At 42.5% G+C, this 24581-nt stretch overlaps 1 pseudogene; it reads left to right on the top strand.

The window, feature by feature from the left end:
- The window catches only part of LOC135555090 (pituitary adenylate cyclase-activating polypeptide type I receptor-like), a 62482-nt pseudogene that overhangs the window by 4368 nt on the left and 33533 nt on the right, over positions 1 to 24581 (top strand).

The following is a 24581-nucleotide window of genomic DNA, read 5'->3' as shown; positions in this document are numbered from 1 at the left end:
ATTTTCATCACATTTGGCGTTGGAGGTCATTAAATGATACCCGGCAGTGTGCTTTTGCATTTACGTTTTGTTCATTTATCATGCACTATTATCCAGAGTGAATTACAGTCAGTGTATTAAACTAAGGTAATCAATAATATACCACAGTCGTCATAGCAAGTAAAAATATTGTGCTACCCTTACTGAAAATGCTGTAGTTAAGCGGGCTACTTGCAAGTCTATATTTGTATTAGAAAATACATGTATTCTAATTAAACTGTTATAAATGGTCATATGCAGTCAAAATGATGTTTTTCATCAAATTGGATGAAAACCATGTTTGTGTGCGTGTTTGTTTTATTGTTCAGGCTGTTTCTGACGGCTGGTATTTTGTTGCCCGGGTTTTGTTATTACGCCCGTTTATTTCGTGGTACTGGTATTTTCCCGCACCGTAGTATTGTGTTTATACTGGTGTATCTTGTATTACATACCTTGTCCACGCATCTCTGCTCTCCTGCGTCTGACTCCTTTCACCAGTTGCCCACAGCCTTGACACAGAGGCCCATTATCAGCAATCATCATTCCTGTGTTCCAGTGGCGCGTTGTGTTAGCTAATCTAAGTGTATCATTTTAAAAGGCTAATTGATCATTAGAAAAACATTTTGCAATTAGAAGGCCAGCATCCCGGGGGTTACCTCTTCACTGTTGACATTGAGACTGGTATTTGGCTGGTACTATTTAATGAAGCTGCCAGTTGAGGACTTGTGAGGCGTCTGTTTCTCAAACTAGACACTTTAATGTACTTGTCCTCTTGCTCAGTTGTGCACCAGGGCCTCCCACGCCTCTTTCTATTATGGTTAGAGACATTTTGCGCTGTCTTGTGAAGGGAGTAGTATAAAGCGTTGTACGAGATCTTCAGTTTCTTGGCAATTTCTCGCATTGAATAGCCTTAATTTCTCAGAACAAGAATAGACTGATGAGTTTCAGAAGAAATGTCTTTGTTTCTGAACATTTTGAGCCAGAAACAAATAACCCGGAGGTCAGTGATGGTACTCCCATGTGGTCTACTCGTTCCGAGCGCAGGTCTAAATCTTTGGTCCTTCCGTCACACCTCTTCTGATGTGGTGATGAATGGTTTCTGTGAGAGTGATAGGTGTAGTGGGGGGAGGGGGAAGAGCGATGGAGAGGGAGAAGGGGGGTGGGAGTAGTGGAGGGTATGTCTATCGGGCTGGTGCTGGAGGATAGAGAGAACAAACAGGACTCAGACCCGCCTGGCTTTGGTGCACTCACCGACAGTGTGTGTGTTCATTGTGATGTGTGTTCATTGTGAGTGCCTCCATGGGGGCAGATCTCTGTGCGTACCTAGTGCTGTCTATGGATGGATTCACTCATGTGGAGGCAACCATCAGCAGCCATATATCTGCTGCTACCAGGGCTGGAAAACCAGGGGTTGGTGCTGCGTCTGGTGCTGGGACTGTGGGCCTGGAAGCAACAGGAACCGGGAACCAGGAGGAAAGACAACTTGAAGAGCAAGCAGACACACAAGGGAGCCCTAGACCCAGGGGTCAGGGATGGCCCTCCCCTGGGGTCCGCTTGCTCCGGGTCAAGGTGTGATGTTTGGTCCCCCCTCCATCCTCTTTTGGTGGTGGAGGGTTCCGGGTTGGTTCCGTGGGTGTGGTAGTGGGAGGTAGGTGTAGGTAGAAATCGAGAGAGACAGAAACGGTGGGTGGTAGTAGAAAATGTGTTCATCGGCCTTTGCTGGTGCTGGAGCCTTGGTCGTCGCGTTAAAAGCAAAGCGACGCGGCAGCCAGGCTGAAGGATAAAAACCAGGTCTAAGCTTTGTCTTGGTCTGGGCAGCTTGGGGGGCAGTGAATATTTTGATCTTCCATCTTGCCACCCTCCTCCTCAGTCGTTCATTCCACCGTTTGTTGCTGGTAGATCCTGATGTTCCCTGTCTCCCACATATATAACATTTACTTAGAAATTCACTTGATGAAAGCGACAGGACTAAAAATGAAAAAAATTCAGCAACATTGTCTCTGTCACTAACAAATACAGTCATGGGTAATAACTCTGCAATTCACTTGAAAAGGCAAGGCGACCTGGGAAATTATATTGGAGGCGTGGCTTGGTGGGGGCAATGTTCAAGATGATACCACTCAAATTTGTACCCCTACAGGGTCGCAGTGACTCTATCGGTTTGAGTAATGACAACAAAATCACTTTACGTAACTGTACTCATATGTTGCGTGCAACGGGTTTCCTTAAAAGTTGAGTAATGACAGCACATTGGGTTTTACAGTGCAGCCTCCACCTCTAGCCTGTTCACGTGTTCTTATAAAGTCATTGTGCAATCATGTGTGAAAACAGAGTTTTGACTGGCCACTATTGAGAAAAGGATCCCAGCTTTCTTGGACTGCGACATGTATTGCTCAACTCTTAAAATTAAGCACATTAATCTAAACAACCAGTGTAGCCTATCTGGCAAATTAAAAACATATCCACAGGAAGAGCTTCCTCCATTCACTATTCACTGTCTTTTTTGCTGGAGTTGACGAATATGAGATAGAAAAGTGGTGGAATTTCCCTTTAAAAGACGTTGGCTTTACTGTAATATATCTCAAAGATATAGACCTATCTCACTATGTACACTTCTTCCACTGTCATTAATAATACTTTCATCCAGTTGAGCAAGCACACAAAGTTTCTACCGAAACTTCCGTTTCTACTGTAGTTATAGATACTGTCACTGTCTTTGGAGAACTGTCACCCTCTCCCGTGGGTGTGTGGGTGTGGGTATATAAACAGAGCCCTAACCCAAACAGCATCAGTAGCAGATGGTCTCAGTCATGAAGTAAACACGTCGTTTTGGTGGGACTGTTTTTCACTGCCCTACAGATGGGACAGGAGGGGAGAGATGGTTGGAAGACAGGGTGATAATGAGTGTGTAACTCTCTACAGTATGTGTTGAATAAGTTAATGATACAGTGTGCGTAAAGGGACAATGTTGTATGGTGGCACTTGTCGTCCCGGTAAAGATGCAGGAATATGTTTTCACATTGCACAAGTTCTGTGCTTTTTCATAGATAAAAAAAATCTTCCCTTCCCTCCCTCTCTCTCATACTCCCTCCCTCCTTCCTCCTCCAGGTGGAGGCCATCCATCCAGACTGTGCCTTGGTGTCCCAACACATGAAGGCCCAGCAGAGCTGTATCCACACACGCAGACAGGAGGGTCGCAACCGTTCTGCCAGGACAGGTACTGTAAACCCAAACAGTACTATTAATTTATTTGATTAAGTTCTGTAAACATAATCGATGTGAAAACTTTGTAGTCACAAATGTTTTAGGTTCATGCATATTCAGTCTTGATTTTGTGAGACTATTTTTTGATTCAGATTAAATTTACCAGAGGTTTTAGGTGAACAGGCCTTGTGGTGATAGATTTACAAATACGTCTTTCAAGTTTGACCTTGATTACATCTGACCTCCTAAACAATGACTGCAAGTTTATGTTCAGAAAAAAATATTTCCAAAAATGGTGGCACAAATTGGAATTATCTACGTAGCATGCTTTTGTCTATGTTGGCATTAGTGTAAACTTTCTTAATGGTAAAATGTTTAAATCTGTTAGTGACCATTTCTTCTTTGACAAGATAATCCATTCACCTGACAGGTGTGTCATATCAAGAAGCTGATTAAACAGCATGAATATTACAGGGGTGCACCTGTGCTGGGAACAATAAAAGGCCACTCTAAAGTGTTCAGTTTTGTCACATAATGCCACAGATGTCTCAAGTTGAGGGAGCATGCAATTAGCATACTGACTGCAGGAATGTCCACCAGAGCTGTTGCCAGATAATTTACAGTTTTTCTCAATTGCTAAAACACAATTTCTGAAACCCTGCTCCATTTCCTGAAAATATTCAAGACAAAACCTCATCTTCTAGCACTATTTACATAACCTCTGACTCCTCTTGCAAAATGAATCATTCGCCTCAAAACAGTTGTACATAAACAAAGTGATCAAAATGATATACACTCTCAAGCAGTCAGTAAACAAAAATAAAAAACACACGAAAAATAGAAAACACATTGTTCAAAACATAATTCTCAGGGAGAAGCACATTTTTAATCTAAAAATAAATGCATATTTTTCCGTCATTGTCTTTTGACGAACGAAACATGTTCTATCATAGTAGCTCAAAATTGATCAGAAATTACTACTCTGCTTTGCTCTTCGCAATTTTGTTTTTTGTTCTTCCTCCTCCTTGTACCCCTGCATCTCACAAACTTGTCCTTTGTCTCTGTGATACTGTAATTCTTGTTCTTTGTTGATAAGAACCTGCAACCAGTCAAAATCTATTGAGCAATCAGTACTGTTAATAAATGGAAAGCACAATGTTCAGGGCCATACAATTTGTCCATTGTACAGTATACAGCCTACAATGCACTGCACTACAGTATCCATTCTCAGACTTTCTCCTTCCCACCTTCAACAACCTGTTTGCTCTCTGAACTGGCTTATATTGGTTGTGTCGCATCATTTGAAACAGGTTAAATCAATTTTGACAGGTTGTGTTCAATCAATGACACATGTTCTCTATTTGTATTTGATTGTTGCCACTTGTGTTTACCAGTATGGATGACGTGCATTAGAGTGCAGAATGTGTTTTGAGAATGAGAATGTGTTTAGAGTTTTGCTGAAAAGTCTAAGTGAGATCTGCAAATTGTGTTTTACCATGTGAAATTGTTTAAGGTATTGACAACAGACTGCATAATTAGCTAAATGAGTCCAGGCAACTGAGAACTTTGTTCAGCCAATGGGTGTTAGTGTTTTAGCAATTGAGAAAAACTGTAATGTTCATTTCTCTACCATAAGCCATCTCCAACGTCGTTATAGAGAATTTAGCAGTACGTCCAACTGGCCTTACAACCACAGACCACATGTGGGTGAGCGGTTAGCTGATGTCAATGTTGTGAATAGAGTGCCCCATTGTGGCGGTGGGGTTATGGTGTGGGCAGGCATAAGCTACGAACACAATTGCATTTTTATCCATGGCAATTTGAATGCACAGAGATTCCTGAGGCTCATTGTGAGGTCCATTGTTAAAGGTATCTGTGACCAACAGGTGCATATCTGTATTCCCAGTCATGTGAAATGTTGTATTTATTTTATTTAACCTTTATTTTGACAGGGAAGACATGTTTATACCAAGGTCTCTTTTCTTTATGCACCCGGAATAATTAAGTGATAATGCCCTCGAAGCCAATGTTTGCAGAATATATTGGCACGATACAACGGGTTACCAACATATTCAAATAAAAACATTATTTTGATGAATTTATTCATACTATTTCATCCTTCCAACAAATATAGCCCCGACACTAATCTTTGTATATATCTATAAAAATGATGCCAGCTGATTCATGATTTCGACTGAGAAACGCTGTCTGTCTTGTCCGGACTCTGGACATGTTCATTACTATGGGACAGCTTCAGATCGAATTTTAATATTGAAACAATGTTGCAAATGTCAGAGAGACAGACAGCAAGGTTTATACAAATATCTCCTGTTGAAAAGTAAATGTTAGTCTAAAAGAAATGTGACATAATGTGTAGATGCTTTTTTATAGTGGAGATCCAGTTTTTAAATTGCCTGGCTGGGCTGATGAGACATTGAATTTCGCAGAGATGGAACAGAGTAAATAGGCATTTTAACATCATAAATTTAGCCGGTGGTAACTTGTGGAATAGACTCTGGCTGGAATGCGGTTTTAACCAATCAGGATTAGAACCTCTCGTAGTATAATACAATATATATATATATATATATATATATATATATATATATATATATATATATATATATACTGCTCAAAAAATAAAGGGAACACTTAAACAACACAATGTAACTCCAAATCAATCACACTTCTGTGAAATCAAACTGTCCACTTAGGAAGCAACACTGATTGACAATAAATTTCACATGCTGTTGTGCAAATGGAATAGACAACAGGTGGAAATTATAGGCAAATAGCAAGACACCCCCAATAAAGGAGTGGTTCTGCAGGTGGTAACCACAGACCACTTCTCAGCTCCTATGCTTCCTGGCCGATGTTTTCATCACTTTTGAATGCTGGCAGTGCTTTCACTCTAGTGGTAGCATGAGACGGAGTCTACAACCCACACATGTGGCTCAGGTAGTGCAGCTCATCCAGGATGGAACATCAATGCGAGCTGTGGCAAGAAGGTTTGCTGTGTCTGTCAGCGTAGTGTCCAGAGCATGGAAGCGCTACCAGGAGACAGGCCAGTACATCTGGAGATGTGGAGGAGGTCGTAGGAGGGCAACAACCCAGCAGCAGGACCGCTACATCCGCCTTTGTGCAAGGAGGAGCAGGACGAGCACTGTCAGAACCCTGCAAAATGACCTCCAGCAGGCCACAAATGTGCATGTGTCTGCTCAAACAGAAACAGACTCCATGAGGGTGGTATGAGGGCCCGACGTCCACAGGTGGGGGTTGTGCTTACAGCCCAACACCGTGCAGGACGTTTGGCATTTGCCAGAGAACACCAAGATTGGCAAATTCACCACTGGCGCCCTGTGCTCTTCACAGATGAAAGCAGGTTCACACTGAGCACGTGACAGACGTGACAGTCTGGACACGCCATGGAGAACTTTCTGCTGCCTGCAACATCCTCCAGCATGACCGGTTTGGCGGTGGGTCAGTCATGGTGTGGGGTGGCATTTCTTTGGGGGGCCGCACAGCCCTCCATGTGCTCGCCAGAGGTAGCCTGACTGCCATTAGGTACCGAGATGACATCCTCGGACCCCTTGTGCGACCATATGCTGGTGCGGTTGGCCCTGGGTTCCTCCTAATGCAAGACAATGCTAGACCTCATGTGGCTGGAGTGTGTCAGCAGTTCCTGCAAGAGGAAGGTATTGATGCTATGGACTGGCCCACCCGTTCCCCAGACCTGAATCCAATTGAGCACATCTGGGACATCATGTCTCGCTCCATCCAACAACGCCACGTTGCACCACAGACTGTCCAGGAGTTGGCGGATGCTTTAGTCCAGGTCTGAGAGGAGATCCCCCAGGAGACCATCCGCCACCTCATCAAGAGCATGCCCAGGCGTTATAGGGAGGTCACATGTGGAGGCCACACACACTACTGAGCCTCATTTTGACTTGTTTTAAGAACATTACATCAAAGTTGGATCAGCCTGTAGTGTGGTTTTCCACTTAAATTGAGTGTGACTCCAAATCCAGACCTCCATGGGTTGATAAATTTGATTTCCATTGATAATTTTTGTGTGATTTTATTGTCAGCACATTCAACTATGTAAAGAAAAAAGTATTTAATAAGAATATTTCATTCATTCAAATCTAGGATGTGTTATTTTAGTGTTCCCTTTATTTTTTTGAGCAGTATATATATATATTACTACCTTACAAAAGTTTGGAATAACTTTCCTTTCCTGTCCTTGTTTTCCATGAAAACATACATGAAATGAGTTGCAAAATGAATAGGAAATATAGTGAAGACGTTGACAAGGTTATAAATAATTATATATAATTGAAATAATAATTGTGTCCTTCAAACTTTGCTTTTGTCAAATAATCCTCCATTTGCAGCAATTACAGCCTTGCAGAGCTTTGGTATTCTAGTTTTCACCCCATGCTTTCTGAAGCACCTCCCACAAGTTGGATTGGCTTGATGGGCACTTCTTACTTACTATACGGTCAAGCTGCTCCCACAACAGCTCAATAGGGTTGATCTGGTGACTGTGCTGGCCATTCTATTATAGACAGAATACCAGGTTACTGCTTCTTCCCTGAATAGTTCATGCATAGTTTGGAGTTGTGCTTTGGGTCATTGTCCTGTTGAAGGAGGAAATTGGCTCCAATTAAGCGCCATCCACATGGCATGACATTGCAAAATTGAGTGAAAGCCTTCCTTCTTCAATATACATTTTACCCTGTACAAATCTCCCACTTTACCACCACCAAAGCACCCCCAGACCATCACGTTGCCTCCACCATGCTTGACAGATGGCGTCAAGCACTCCTCCAGCATCTATTTGTTTTTTATGCGCCTCACAAATGTTCTTCTTTGCGACATGAACACCTCAAACTTAGATTCGTATGTCCATAACACTTTTCCAATCTTCCTCTGTCCAATGTCTGTGTTCTGTTTGCCCATCTCAATCTTTTATTTTTTTTGGCAAGTCTGACATATTACTTCTTTGCAACTCTGCCTAGAAGGCCAGCATCCCGGAGTCACCTTTCACTGTTGATGTTGAGACTGGTGTTTTGCGGATACTATTTAATGAAGCTGCCATTTGAGGACTTGAGGCATCGGTTTCTCAAACTAGACACTAATGTACTTGTCCTCTTGCTCAGATGTGCCCGGGGGCCTCCCACTCCTCTTTCTATTCTGGTTAGAGCCAGTTTGCGCTGTTCAGTGAAGGGAGTAGTACACAGCGTTATACGAGATCTTCAGTTTCTTGGCAATTTCTCGCATGGAATAGCCTTCATTTCTCAGAACAAGAACAGACTGACGAGTTTCAGAGGAAAGTTCTTTGTTTCTGGCCATTTTGAGTCTGTAGTTGAACCCACAAATGCTGATGCTCCAGATACTCAACTTGTCTAAAGAAGGCCAGTTTTATTGCTTCTATAATCAGCACAACAGTTTTCAGCTGTACTAACATACAGTAATTGCAAAAGGGTTGCCAATGATCAATTAGCCTTTTTAAAATGATAAACCTGGATTAGCTAGCACAACATGCCATTGGAACGCCGGAGTGATGGTTGCTGATAATGAGCCCCTGTACGCCTGTAAATATTCCCCAAAAATCAGTTGTTTAAAGCTACAATAGTCATTTACAACATTATCAATGTATACACTGTATTTATGATACATTTGATGATTTTAATGAACAAAAAATATGCTTTCTTTCAAAAACAAGGACATTTCTATGTGACCACAAACTTTTGGATAGTACTGTATACATTTTGGTTATCTTATCTATCTATCTCCTACTCATTCAAGGGTTTTTCTTTTTTTAGAATATTTTCTACATTGTAGAATAATAGTGAAGACATCAAAACTATGAAATAACACATAAGGAATCATGTAGTAACCAAAAAAGTGTTAAACAAATCAAAATAGATTTTATATTTGAGATTCTTAAAAGTAGCCACCCTTTGCGTTGAAGACAGCTTTGCACACTCTTGGAATTCTCTCAACCAGCTTAATGAGGTAGTCACGTGGAATGCATTTCAATTAACAGGTGTGTCTTTGTTAAGTTAATTTGTGGAATTCCTTTCCTTAATGCGTTTGAGCCAATCAGTTGTGACGTGACAAGGTAGGTTTGGTAGACAGAAGATCACCCTATTTGGTAAAAGACCAAGTCCATATTATGGCAACAACAGCTCAAATTAGCAAAGAGAAACAATAGTCCATGATTACTTTAAGACATGAAGGTTACTTAATCTGGAAAATTTCAAGAACTGAAAGTTTCTTCAAGTGCAGTTGAAAAAACCATCAAGCGCCATGATGAAACTAGCTCTCATGAGGACCTCCACAGAAAAGGTAGACCCAGAGTTACCTCTTCTGCAGAGGATACGTTCATTAGAGTTAACTGCACCCCAAATAAATGCTTCAGAGACTGTCTGAATCAGGCCTTCATGGTCGAATTGCTGCAAAGAAACCAGTACTAAAGGATACCAATAAGAGACTTGCTTGGGCCAAGAAATACAAGCAATTGACATTAGACTGGTGGAAATCTTTCCATTGGTTTAAGATTTTTGATTCCAACTGCCGTATCTTTGTGAGACGCAGAGTTTTTGAATGGATGATCTCCACATGTGTAGTTCCCACTGTGAAGCATGGAGATGGTGTGGGGGTGCTTCACTGGTGACACAGTGATTTATTTAGAATTCAAGGCACACTTAACCAGCATGGCTACCACAGCATTCTGCAGCGATACCCCATACCATCTGGTTTGCACATAGTCCTACTATCATTTGTTTTTCAACAGGACAATGACCCAAATCACACCTCCAGGCTGTATAAGGGCTATTTGACCAAGGAGAGTGATGGCGCTGCATCAGATAACCTGGCCTCCACAATCACCCGACCTCAACGCAATTGACATGGTTTGGGAGGAGTTGGACCGCAGAGTGAAGGAAAAGCCGTGTGCAAAGCCGTTATCAAGGCAAAGGTTGGCTACTTTGAAGAAACTAAAATATATTTTGATTTGTTTAACATTTTTTTTGGTTACAACATGATTCCAATGTCATTGTGTTACCACAATTTTGATATGGCAAGTGTACCCTCTTAAAATGTTTTATTCTTCCACAGAGCAATGGCAGCCTCAGACCCTCAAGCAATGTTACTTTGCATCGTTAATGCTGACCATACAAAACCTCATCTCCCGTCCAGCAGCCGCTGTTGACGTTAACATTTTGAAGGAACATTTTGAGTTGAACCACGACTTCCGCTTGCAGTATGAAGACCTTGACATTGATGGACAACTTACCTGCTTGATGATCATTGAAGAGTTGCCACAAAAAGCAACACTGCACATTTCAGTGGAAGAAGGAGATTCAAGTTCTCCTCCAACCACTGACAGAATTACGGGGACCATGTCTGTTCCCTCAGCAACGTGTTGTATCAGTTCCCACAGCCCTATATTTCCTCAGCCCTATATTTCCTCAGCCCTATATTTCCTCAGCCCTATATTTCCTCAGCCCTATATTTCCTCAGCCCTATATTTCCTCAGCCCTATATTTTCTCAGCCCTATTTTCCCTCAGCTCTATGGTCCTTCAGTTCTTTTTTCTAAACCATGGATCGGCAACCCAAATGAGAGATACTTTTTTCAAATTCTCTCAATAGCTAGTATTTTTGGAGCTGCATTGAATGTATCCCTGTTTAAGAGGGAAAAAAAACAGAAAATATGGACATTATAGACAACTGGATGTTATGTGATAACAAATATTTCACATGGCGTATATTTTTACACCGTTGATGTACACTCTAAAAAAATGCTAGGCTGCCCCAACTGCTGGTTTGCAGACGTTGTACGATTATTTTCTTAAACACAATACCAGACATATTTCATAAGGCCTTATTTTGAGGGCCTAGTTTTACCCTAATACAGGATCTTGAAACTCATACACATCACTTTCAACCAAATCACTCCCATCATTATCATATTTCCCAGCATACTCTGCAACAGCAAGTTGCAAGTGAATAAAAATGTTAAATTGGAAATACGGTTTATGTGTCTTTCTGTTGGTGAAGGTGCGGTGTATGGGCTGGCAGTTCCTGGATTGAGGTGGCAGTTGTTTGATCGGTGTTGTGTCCAAATCAAATCAAATTGTATTAGTCACATGCGCCGAAAACAACAAGAGCAGACTTAACAGTTAAATGCTTACTAACCAACAATGCAGTTACAAAAATAAATATAAATAGATAAAAGTAACAAGTAATTAAAGAGAAACTGTAAAATAACAATAGCGAGACTATATACAGGGGGGTAATGATACAGAGTCAATGTGCGGAGGCACGAGGAAGTTGAGGTAGTATGTACATGCAGGTAGTGTTATTAAAGTGACTGCATACAAGAGTAGCAGTGGTGTAAAGAGGGGGGAGGAGGTGGTGGGGGGCACTGCAAATTGTCTGGGTAGCCATTTGACTAGATGTTCAGGAGTCTTATGGCTTGGGGGTAGAATCTTTTGAGGATCTGAGGACCCATGCAAAATATTTTCAGTCTCCTGAGGGGGAATAGGTTTTGTCATGCCCTCTTCACGACTGTCTTGGTGTGCTTGGACCATGTTAGTTTGTTGGTGATGTGGACACCAAGGAACTTGAAGCTGTCAACCTGCTCCACTGCAGCCCGTTGATGAGAATGGGGGCATACTCGGTACTCTTTTTCCTGTCGTCCACAATCATCTCCTTTGTCTTGATTACTTCGAGGTAGAGGTGGTTGTCCTGGCACCACATGGCCAGGTCTCTGACCTCCTCCCTATAGGCTGTCTCGTCATTGTCGGTGATCAGGCCTACCACTTGTGTCCTCTGCAAATTTATTGATGGTGTTGGAGTCGTGCCTGGCCGTGCAGTCATGAGTGAACAGGGAGTACAGGAGGGGACCGAGCACGCACTCCTGAGGGGCCCCTGTGTTGAGGATCAGCGTGGCGGATGTGTTATTACCTACCCTTACCACCTATGGGGCAGCCCATCAGGAAGTCCAGGGTCCAGTTGCAGAGGGAGGTGTTTATTCCCAGGGTCCTTAGCTTATTGATGAGCTTTGAGGGCACTATGGTGTTAAATGCTGAGCTGTAGTCAATGAATAGCATTCTCACAAAGGTGTGGATCTGTTGGGGTGGTATGCAAATTGGAGTGGGTCTAGGGTTTCTGGGATGATGGTGTTGATGTGAGCCATGACCAGCCTTTCAAAGCACTTCATAGCTACAGATGTGAGTGCTACAGGTCGGTAGTCATATAGGCAGGTTACCTTAGTGTTCTTGGGCACAGGGACTATGGTGGTCTGCTTAAAACATGTTGATATTACAGACTCAGACAGGCAGAGGTTGAAAATGTCAGTGAAGACACTTGCCAGTTGGTCAGTGCATGCTCGCAGTACACGTCCTAGTAATCCATCTTGCCCTGCGGCCTTGTGAATGTTGACCTGTTTAAAGGTCTTACTCACATCGGCTGCAGAGAGCGTGATTAGTCTTCCAGAACAGCTGGTGCTCTCTTGTATGTTTCAGTGTTATTTGCCTCGAAGCAAAAGTATCTATTCTTTCCATTAAATCTTTGACCAATCTCTGTCATGCTCACAGACCTGGTGGAGTAGCATGAATTTCAAGTAATTAGCAACCAAGCAGTTGTGATTTCAAATCCCAAGTGAAATATAGTCACAATTAACCAGCATTCAGCAGCATACTATCCTTTTACAGCAATAACACCTTAATTCAGTAACTCGTTGTTTACCTTACTCCCACTTCAACCAGTAGCCTGTTGTGTACCGTCAAATTACAGGATTTAAAAAAAAGTGCTGTCATGTCTTTGGCATCATTAAATTGAAAACGTATTTTTATCAAATAAATTCTCTGTAATTATTATTATGTGGTTAAACTAACTTAATCATGTAAATGTAATTAACTAGGAAGTCGGGGCACAAAGGAATATATTCAGATTTCAAAGTTATAATTTTCCAAAAAAAACGTTCAGATATTTTCATATGGTAAATTGTTGGTTATCTGCATGAACCCAGTCTTCACTATGAGTCATCCATACATCAATTGTCTTAAATTATTTAGGTAGTTAGTAAATAAATGATCACAGAAATGCATAAACAAACGAACAGTAGATATAGTTACAAGGAAATGATAGCGGAGTTTCCTTAGTGGGAAAAACCGGTATCGCGGCTTGGTGAACAAAAAAAAGACACTACAATGTTGATAATTATAACAATTGAAATGCTTATCCTTTGCACATGAACGTTCACTCATTCAGGAATAATTGCAATCAATATATATATATTTACGCTCAGTGTGTCGTCGTGGTCTCCGTTGGAAAGTTTGTTTCTGTTGGAGAGTTTGTCCACCCTCTCACTCTCTGCCGTGGTTAGAATGGATAGTTCAGAGTAACATTCAGCAATGTTGTTATAAAATAGATGTTTCAGCGGTTGAGGGTCTTCGTGTTCAATGATACTGAATTCCTAGCTGCAGACTAGTAATTAGTATCAAAGATCTGTTCTTATTCTGTCTGTTCGATAGTCTCAGAGTTGGGGGCGTAAAGTTTAACCACGTGGTATGTCTCTATTTCTCATAGTTTAACCAAGTGGTATGTCTCTATTTTGGTTTGGTCAGTGTGTGATTTGGGTGGGCAGTCTATGTTCTATGATTTTCTATTTCTATGTGTTTGGCCGGGGGTGGTTCTCAATCAGAGGCAGCTGTCTATCGTTGTCTCTGATTGAGAACCATACTTAGGTACTCTTTTCCCCCACCTGTTTTGTGGGAAGTTAAATTTGACTTTGTTCAGGGCACATAGCCTAAACCTTCACGGTTTGGTTTTGTTCTTGTTTTGTCGGTGTCATTTTTAATAAAGAGAAACCGTACGCTTACCATGCTGCACCTTGGTCCAGTCCTTCAGCCAGCCGTGACAGAACTTCCCACCACCAACGGACCAATCAGCATGGTAAGGTGGACTCCTGGACATGGGAGGACATTCTGGATGGCAAGGGAGTCTACACATGGGAGGAGATCCTGGCGGGAAGAGATCGCCTTCCATGGGAACAGGTGGAGGCAGCTAGGAGAGCAGAGGCAGTCGGAGAAAGGAATCAGCTGTATGTGGGAACACGGCTGGCAAGGAATCCCGAGAGGCAGCCCCAAATAATTTTGGGGGGGGGGGCACACGGGGAGTGTGGCAGAGTCAGGAAGCAGACCTGAGCCAACTCCCCGTGCTTACCGTGGAGAGCATGGGACTGGTCAGGCCCCGTGCTATGGGGTGATGTTCACGGTGTTCACAGGTCGGTGTGCTCGGTGCCAGCGTCCCGCATTTGCCGGGTGGAAGTTGGCATCCAGCCAGAACGGGTGGGACCAGCTCTGCGCTCGAGACCACCAGTGCGCCTCCACGGCCCAGTGTATCCGGTGCCTCGGCCAAGGAAGAGGCCTTCTGGATGTCTCCCCAGCCCGGTGAGTCCTGTGCCTGCTCCCAGAGCCAGGTCCCCTGTGCATCTCCCTCCTGTCCGGAGCTGCCAGAGTCTCCCTCCTGTCCGGAGCTTCCAGAGTAAAAAAAAAACAAATACAGTAGAAGATAAATAAATAGGTTTGTCCTTGTCCTCGTCCCCCTCTTACTCTCTCTCCAAAATTGGCTTCCATTGTTGCCTATTTATAGTGCTCAAGCTCTGATTTCTAATTGAAGAAATTAGCTATAAGTGTTGTCACACGTCAGCACTGGGTGTAGGTAATCTGTAAATGAGTGTGGCATTTGGAATGGCAGTGTTTTCCAAACGAAACACAAGACCTGTTAGTTTTGAATGATGTGTCTAATGTATAGAACTGTGTTTAGTGTTTTGCAAAAGTGTGTTTTACAATTGCAAACTGAGTGTAAAGCAGATAATGTGCTTGCAGTTTTGCAGACTTGGTTTGAAGATCAGGTACATGAGTTAATGGTTTCACTGAGTGTGCCTCAAGTACCACTTTTAGTGTGTAAGCGATTGTGAAAAACTGTAATCTGAGAGTGGTTACATTTCTCCAGGCCCATCCCTCAGCTTTTTACCAAAAGAGGCGGGGTGGCTGTTTTGTTATTGTCTCATCTGTGTATTTTCCCTTTAAACAGATGCATTGTATTATTATATGTAGTTGAAAGCAATGGGTTAGAAGAAGCCTACATAACCAACCCTTGAAGTAAAATGTAGCATCCATATGTCAATTTTGATATTGATTTATCCTGCAATAGATGTCGCTCAATTGGTAGCATACATGTTTGTGTTCTTCTACTGTCTCTTAAGGGGAAAGTAATCTAAAAGTAACTGAATGTAATCAGATTACGTTACTGAGTTTGGGTAATCCAAAAGTTACGTTACTAATTTTAAAAAATGGACAGGGAGCTAGTAACTATAACGGATTACATTTAGAAAGTAACCTACCCAACCCTGGTCTGTTACCTTTGTGAAGCAGGATATGAAATCTGACACCACTTGAAGCTGGGATGTCAATCTTATCATTTAATTCGCTCTTCCGACTGTCCATCAACTCATGGCTGAACCTTATATCACAGCCACTAAAAGCAAATATGGCTGGAATCCATACATCATAATGCAGCAGAAGAGAGTGGTTTTGTTACTGTAGCACATATAGAGATTGATTTATAGCCAGTAATTTAAAATATTTCACAGATTTTAAACAAAACAACACTCTCTTTGTTAAAGACGATCGGGGCAGAAGTTTTCATCAAGAGAGACGTTTATAAAATATGCACATTTTCTCTAACAATAAATAAACATATGTATTTTACAATTATAAGGAAGGTGAAATCTTATACTTAGTAATTTTATAAATACTATATTTAGACAAAAATGTCACTTCAAGCCTTATTCATACAGTTTTGTTAAAAAGGAAATACGTCATAAAATATTTAATATTTTTATCATATCTGTACTGTGTACTTGAGCTTGTGTCCTCAAATGTCAAATGTGACTACACCTCTGCAATTTACAACTAATTTTACCAGAAAGGTGAGATGTTAACCTTTCTTGGACTATTACTAGTTATTATTACTAATAAGACGATCGGTGGTAGATTACATTTTCAATTACATTATATTACATTTAAGAGTTAAATTCGATTCTTTGTAAGTCTGTTTCTCTATAGTGACCCTTTTGTGTTTCAAAATAATCAATTTTTTTATAGAGCTTTGTGAGACATAATGATAACGTCTAAGGGTCATCAAATTCCTCCAGTTTCCTTTGACAGCCGCCTTGGGAAAGGTGAACATGAAAGGTAGCTTATCTGTGAGGTAGGAGTCTGTTTGTCTGTCAGGGCTCTTCAACCCTGTTCTTGGAGTCCTACCATCCTGTAGATTTTCAGTCCAACCCTAATCTAGCGCACCTGATTCTAATAATTAGTTAGTTTATAAGCTGAATCGGGTTAGTTATAACTGGGGTAGGTGAGAAAATCTGAAGTGCCGACGACAGTTTACTGTGTGTGTGTCTTCATCCTGGCTGACACCATTACAGACGCCCAAGGGGAGATGAAGCCTGAGCTCCTACTGGTCCTGGGCCTCCTAAATGTGCCCATATCCCCTCATCCAGGTATGTATGTGTATCTATGGGCATCCTAAGTGCACCCATATCTCCTCTAGAGTAGGGATGAAAGATGGTAACATTGAGTTCAACCAACATAGAAAACATGTTAGATTGGTGCGTTAAAATAAAAAATGATTCAGTCAAAAAGAGGGCAGTTCACACACAAAACAGACAAACTCCAAAATTTTCATTTTGTGACTTTTACTGTGTTTCTTTTCTTGTTTGGAGGCGCATGGGGAAATATATTTATTTCAGTCTAAGCCAAACTCGGCCTACGGAATCCCAAGGACTGAGTTGTTTTTTTGCCCTAACACACACACACACACACACACACAAAATATCAGCTTTGTAGTGCTAGATCAAAAACCAAAATGTGCATCCCTTGGGGTTCAGAGGACTGAATTTGGGAAACCTTGATGTAAGCCTTCTACAGTGAGTGTGAAGGAGTGCTCAACCATTATTTAGATACAAATATACTCATCAATAATATAAACACAACATGCAACAATTGAAACAATTTTACTGAGTTACAGTTCAAATAAGGAAATCAGTCAATTAAAATAAATTAGCCCTAATCTAGGGATTTCACATGACTGGGCAGGGGCGCAGCCATGGGTGGGCCTGGGAGAGCATAGACCCATCCACTGGGGAGCCAGGCCCAGCCAATCAGAAGGAGTTTCATCACCTGTCCGGGTGGTTGGTCTCCGACCATCCCACAATTGAGGAAGCTGGATGAGGTCCTGGGCTGGTGTGGTTACATGTGGTCTGCGGTTGTGAGGCTGGTTGAACGTACTGCCAAGTTCTCTAAAATGACATTAGAGGCAGCTTATGGTAAAAGAGAAAATCACATTAAATTATCTGGCAACAGCTCTGGTGGACATTCCTGCAGTCAGAATGCCAATTGCACGCTCTCTCAACATCTGTTGTATTGTGTTGTGTGGCAAAATATGAACATTTTAGAGTGGCCTTTTATTGTACCCAGCACAAGGTGCTACTGAATAATGATCTTGCTGTTTAATCTGCTTCTTGATATGCCACACCTGTCAGATGGATGGATTGTCTTGGCAAAGGAGACATGCTCACTAACAGGGATGTAAACAAATTTGTCCATAACGTTTTAGAGAAATAAGCTTTTTGTGCGTATGGAACATTTCTGGGATCTTTTATTTCAGCTCATGAAACATGGGACCAACACTTTACATGTTGAGTTTATACACCCTGTTTTGCAATGAAGGTCGACAGTAGCCTTGACAGCATTCTGTCGGAGGTCAGCTAACTTTGTCCTCCTCTGAATGTTTTAGACTTCAATACAAAACCTAGGACGCTCGTGGTTCTCACCCCCTTCCTTAGACTTACAGTACACAGTCATTATGACAACTTCCGGAGGATGTTCTCCAACCTATCAGAGTGCATAAAATGTGGTGAGTAGTTGACTCAAAGCGAGAGCAAGATTATAGTTGAACAGTTTTGACAAATGAATTTCTTCAAACATGAAGGAGATGCAAGAGAGAGAGAGAAACACATTTTTTCCACTTTCACTTACTTTGCTAGCGAATGCAGGTAGCTAGCTTAGTTTACACAAACAGCCGGCGCAAACCGAGGGATGCTATGTTAGCTAGCTGGTTATGACTATCCAACACTGGAACTCTTCCAAGTCAATGTATGTTTTGGGATTTACTAATTAACTGCTAAATTGCTTACTGACTTGTACACTGTACTGCATGATTGTAGCGGGTTTACTAACGCATTAGTTCTATTAGCTATGTTGACTATGACGTTACTTTAGCTAATATGTTGACAATGATGTAGGCTGTGTGTTGAGGTTAGTGGTTATGATATGAATGTTTTGCTTGGAAAGTTTTTTTTATCTGGTCACAACTGTGTTGTGCATTGATGTCTACAAGTGAAGGGAAAAGGTGAGTGGGGGAGAGCTTGTAGATGCGAGAAGGAATACAATGAGCTGTTTGTATGTGGCTATGAAAGCGAACTGTTTGTGTGTGATCAGGGGTGTATTAATTCTGCTGATTATGTTGAAAAACGTTTCTTAAACGGAAAAAACTGAACGAAACGGGGATAAACAAACCTGAATTCATACAATAGAAACTCTCGTTTGCAACTGTTGAAATAATTATTGCACCCTAGATCAGCTAGATGCAGGCAAGAGTGTGCAAGGCGGTATTGAATGTGTCACTTATCTTTCACCTCAAATCTTTCTCTCCACCTATGTGCACCTATAATTGTAAACTTTCATTCACAGGCTAGTTCGTAGCAACCTCATGATGGGTATAGGGAAAATTCAAATATCATAGTAGCCTAAACCTATCGATGTTACATTGAACAGCCGCATATATCCCCCCCCCCCATTTGACTCTATGTAAACTGGAAACCACATATCCTGAGGCTGCATTTATTGTAGCTGGGGATTTTAACAAGGCTAATCTGGAGAGAAAAAAAATCTATCAGCATATAGATTGTGCAACCAGGGCTAGTAAAACCCTAGATCATTGTAATTCTAACTTCCGCAACGCATATAAGGCCCTCCCCCGCCCTCCATTCGGAAAAGCTGACTACGACTCATTTTGTTGCTCCCTGCATATAGACAGAGACTAAAACAGGAAGCTCCCACAGGTCTGTTCAACGCTGGTCCGACCAATCTGATTCCACGATTCAAGATTGCTTCAATCACGTAGACTGGGATATGTTCTGCATTGCGTCAAAAAACAACATTGACGAATAAGCTGATTCGGTGAGCGGGTTTATTAGCAAGTGCATCGGCGATGTCGTACCCACAGCAACTATTAAAACATTCCCAAACCAGAAACCATGGATTGATGGCAGCATTCGCACAAAACTGAAAGTGTGAACCACTGCTTTTAACCAGGGCAAGGTGACCGGAAACATGACCAAATACAAACAGTGTAGTTATTCCCTCCGCAAGGCAATCAAACAAGCTAAGCGTCAGTATAGAGACAAAGTAGAGTCGCAATTCAACGGCTCAGACACGAGAGGTATGTGCCAGGGTCTACAGTCAATCACGGACTATAGAAGGAAAACCAGCTCCATTGCGGACCAGGATGTCTTGCTCCCAGACAGACTAAACAACTTCTTTGCTCGCTTTGAAGACACTACAGTGCCACTGATATGGCCCGCTACCAAAACCTGTGAGGTCTCCTTCACTGCAGCTGAGGTGAGCAAAACATTTAAATGTGTCAACCCTCGCAAGGGTGCAGGCCCAGAAGGCATCCCCAGCCACGTCCTCAGAGCATGTGCAGACCAGCTCGCAGGTGTGTTTATGGACATATTCAATCAATCCTTATCCCAGTCTGCTGTCCCCACATGCTTCAAGATTGTTCCTGTTCCCAAGAAGGCAAAGGTAACTGAGCTAAATGACCACCGCCCCATAGCACTCACTTCTGTCATCATGAAGTGCTTTGAGAGACAAGTCAAGGACCATATCACCTCCACCCTACCTGACACCCTAGACCCACTCCAATTTGCTTACCCCCCCAACAGGTCCACAGACGACCCAATCACACTGCACACTGCCCTAAATTGTCTGGACAAGACCTATGTGAGAATGCTGTTCATCGACTACAGCTCAGCATTTAACACCATAGTACCCTCCAAACTCGTCATTAACATTACATTACATTTAAGTCATTTAGCAGACGCTCTTATCCAGAGCGACTTACAAATTGGTGAATTCACCTTCTGACATCCAGTGGAACAGCCACTTTACAATAGTGCATCTAAATCATTTAAGGGGGGGGGGTGAGAAGGATTACTTATCCTATCCTAGGTATTCCTTGAAGAGGTGGGGTTTCAGGTGTCTCCGGAAGGTGGTGATTGACTCCGCTGTCCTGGCGTCGTGAGGGAGTTTGTTCCCTCACGAAGCTCGGGTCTCGACCCCGCCCTCGACCCCGCCCGTCTCGACCCCGCCCTGTCCTGGGCTTCCTGACGGGTAACAACATCTCCACCCCGCTGATCCTCAACACTGGGGCCCCACAAGGGTGCATTCTCAGCCCTCTCCTGTACTCCCTGTTCACCCATGACTGTGTGGCCATGCACGCCTCCAACTCAATCATCAAGTTTGCAGACGACACTACAGTGGTAGGCTTGATTACCAACAACGACGAGACGGCCTACAGGGAGGAGGTTAGGGCCCTCGGAGTGTGGTGGCATGAAAATAACCTCCCACTCAACGTCAACAAAACAAGAGAGATTATAGTGGACTTCAGGAAACAGCAGAGGGAGCACGCCCCTATCCACATCGACGGGACAGTAGTGGAGAGGGTAGAAAGTTTTAAGTTCCTCAGCATACACATCACGGACAGACTGAAAAAGTCCACCCACACAGACAGCGTGGTGAAGAGGGCGCAGCAGCGCCTCTTCAACCTCAGGAGGCTGAAGAAATTCAGCTTGTCACCAAAAACACTCAAACTTTTACAGATGCACAATCGAGAGCATCCTGTCGGACTGTATCACCGACTGGTACGGCAACTGCTCCACCCATAACCGTAAGGCTCTCCAGAGTGTAGTGATGTCTGCACAAGTCATCACCGGTGGCAAACTACCTGCCCTCCAGGACACCTGCACCACCCAATGTCACACGAAGGCCATAAAGATCATGAAGGACAACAACCACCCGAGCCTCTGCCTGTTCACCCCACTATCATCCAGAAGGCGAGGTCAGTACAGGTGCATCAGAGCAGGGACCGAGAGACTGAAAAACAGCTTCTGTCTCAAGGTTATCAGACTGTTATACAGCCATCACTAACAGTGAGTGTGTAACGGCATTCAGAGGTGGAAGAAGGATCGGACCAAAGGGCAGCGTGGTAAGTCTTCATGATGATGTTTAATTAAAACTGAGGACACTAAACAATAAATGACAACGTGAATTTACAAAACCGAAACAGTACCGTGTGGCCCAAACACTCACAACCCAAAAGTGAAACCCAGGCAACTAACGACACCTGCCTCTGAATGAGAACCATACTAGGCCGAACACAGAAACCAAACATAGAAAAACAAACAGACTGCCCACACCCAACTTACGCCCTGACCATATAAACAAAGACAAAACAAAGGAACTCAGGTCAGAACGTGACAGAGTGGCTGCTGCCAACATACTGACTCAACTCCAGCCACTTTAATAATGGAAAAATGGATGTAATAAATATATCACTAGCCACTTTAAACAATGCCACTTCATATGTTTACATACCCTACATTACTCATCTCATATGTATATACTGTACTCTATACCATCTACTGCATCTTGCCATCTTGATGTAATGTATCACCAGCCACTTTAAACAATGCCACTTTTATATGTTTACATACCCTACATTACTCATCTCATATGTATATAATGTACTCTATACCATCCACTGCATCTTGCCTATGCCGTTCTATACCATCACTCATTCATATATTTTTTTACATACATATTCTTAGTCATTTCTTTACACTTGTGTGTATAAGGTAGTTGTTGTGAAATTGTTAGGTTAGATTACTCGTTAGATATTACTGCATGGTCGGAACTAGAAGCACAAGAATTTCACTACACTCGCATTAACATCCGCTAACCATGTGTGTGACAAATCAAATTTGATTTGATCTGGGTGAATATAATATGAATGACAATCATCCAATATGCTGTAATAGAAATAAGGCCATGCTCATTAAAAAAAATGAATTGTCCTCCCTCATCTTAAACGGCACCGACCGCCACTGGTATGTGTGTGTGCGTCCATGTGTGTGCGTCTGTGTGGTGCGTGCGGGTGCCTGAGTTGGAAGAGGAAGGAGATAAAAGGTCTGTGAAGTGGCCTGGATGAAAACATGTCAAGCATGAATATTTATCCTCTGATTAACATAAGCATCAGCACAGTCCAGCTTCTCCCAGACCTGGGTTCAATAGTATTTGAAATATGTACATACTTTAGCAACACTTGACTGTGATACCACAAACCCTGCCTATCTGGCACTCCAGACAGTCTCAAACAAAACATCAAAGTAATTGAAAATAATGAAATACTGTTCTAATCTGTCCCTCAAGATGAACAAATGTCTGCATACCTGACCTGGGGAAACTTGGGCTCTCATTGAAGAGAGAAGTTTCTCCTGCTCATCTTCTGCAGAATAGACCCTTCCCAAACTTTTCCCCTGGCACATTTTCCCACTGGCGCCATTGCCTTAATTGTTTTCCTTACCAATGATAACTTTGCACATACAGTTGAAGTAGGAAGTTTACATACACTTAGGTTGGAGTCATTAAAAAAACGTGTTTTTCAACCAGTCCACAAATGTCTTGTTAACAAACTATAGTTTTGGCAAGTCGGTTAGGACGTCTACTTTGTGCATGACAAGTAATTTTTCCAGCAATTGTTTACAGACAGATTATTTCACTTATAATTCACTGTATCACACTTCCAGTGGGTAAGAAGTTTACATACACTAAGTTGACTGTGCCTTTAAACCAGATGTCACTTCCGTTGAAATGAGCGGACCAAGGCGCAGCGTGTGTAGAGTTCCACGTATTTTAATAAATCGAAACTCACCAAACAAAACAAACAAGCACAAACGAAACGTGACGTTCTGGGCTGCTCACAGGCAGCTACACAAAAACAAGATCCCACAATCTAAGGTGGCCTAACCAAATAGAGAAATAAAAAGGCTCTCTCAGGTCAGGGGCTGACACCAGAAAATTATGTAATGGCTTTAGAAGCTTCTGATATCCAATTGACTCAAATTATGTCTATTAGCCTTTGTACCTGTGGCTGTATTTCAATGCCTACCTTCAAACTCAGTGCCTCTTTGCTTGACATCATGGGAAAATCAAAAGAAATCAGCCAAGACCTCCGAAAAAAAAGAATTTTAGATCTCCACAAGTCTGGTTCATCCTTGGGAGCACTTTCCAAACGCCTGAAGGTACCACGTTCATCTGTACAAACAATAGTACGCAAGTATAAACACCATGGGACCACACAGCCGCCAATCTGCTCAGGAAGGAGACACGTTCTGTCTGCTAGAGATGAACGTACTTTGGTCGAATAGTGCAAATCAATCCCAGAACAACAGCAAAGGACCTTGCTGGAGGAAACAGGTACAAACATATCTATATCCACAGTAACACATGTCCTGTATCGACATAACCTGAAAGGCCACTCAGCAAGGAAGAAGCCACTGCTCCAAAACCACCATAAAAAAACAGACTATGGTTTGCAACTGCAGATGGGAACAAAGATCGTACTTTTTGGTCTGAGGAAACAAAAATAGAACTGCTTGGCCATAATGACCGTTGTTATGTTTTGAGGAAAAAGGGGATGCTTGCAAGCTGAAGAACATCTTCCCAACTGTGAAGCATGGGTGTGGCAGCATCATGTTGTGAGTGTGCTTTGCTGCAGGAGGGACTGGTGCACTTCACAAAATAGATGGCATCATAAGGCGGGGAAATTGTGTGGATATATTGAAGCAACATTTCAAGACATCGGTCAGGAAGTTAAAGCTTGGTCTCAAATGGGTCTTCCAAATGGACAATGACCCCAAGCATACTTCCAAACTTGTGGCAAAATGGCTTAAGGACAACAAAGTCAAGGTATTGGAGTGGCCATCACAAAGCCCTGACCTCAATCCTATAGAAAATTTGTGGGCAGAACTGAAAAAGCGTGTGCGAGCAAGGAGGCCTACAAACCTGACCCCGTTTCACCAGCTCTGTCAGGAGGAAAGGGCCAAAATTCACCCAACTTATTGTGGGAAGCTTGTGGAAGGCTACCTGAA

The sequence above is a fragment of the Oncorhynchus masou genome, chromosome 15, assembly GCF_036934945.1.
Source record: "Oncorhynchus masou masou isolate Uvic2021 chromosome 15, UVic_Omas_1.1, whole genome shotgun sequence".
Taxonomy (NCBI): Eukaryota; Metazoa; Chordata; class Actinopteri; order Salmoniformes; family Salmonidae; genus Oncorhynchus; species Oncorhynchus masou.
Note: the sequence above shows the minus strand (reverse complement) of the source record. Positions and strands in the feature narration are given on the sequence as shown.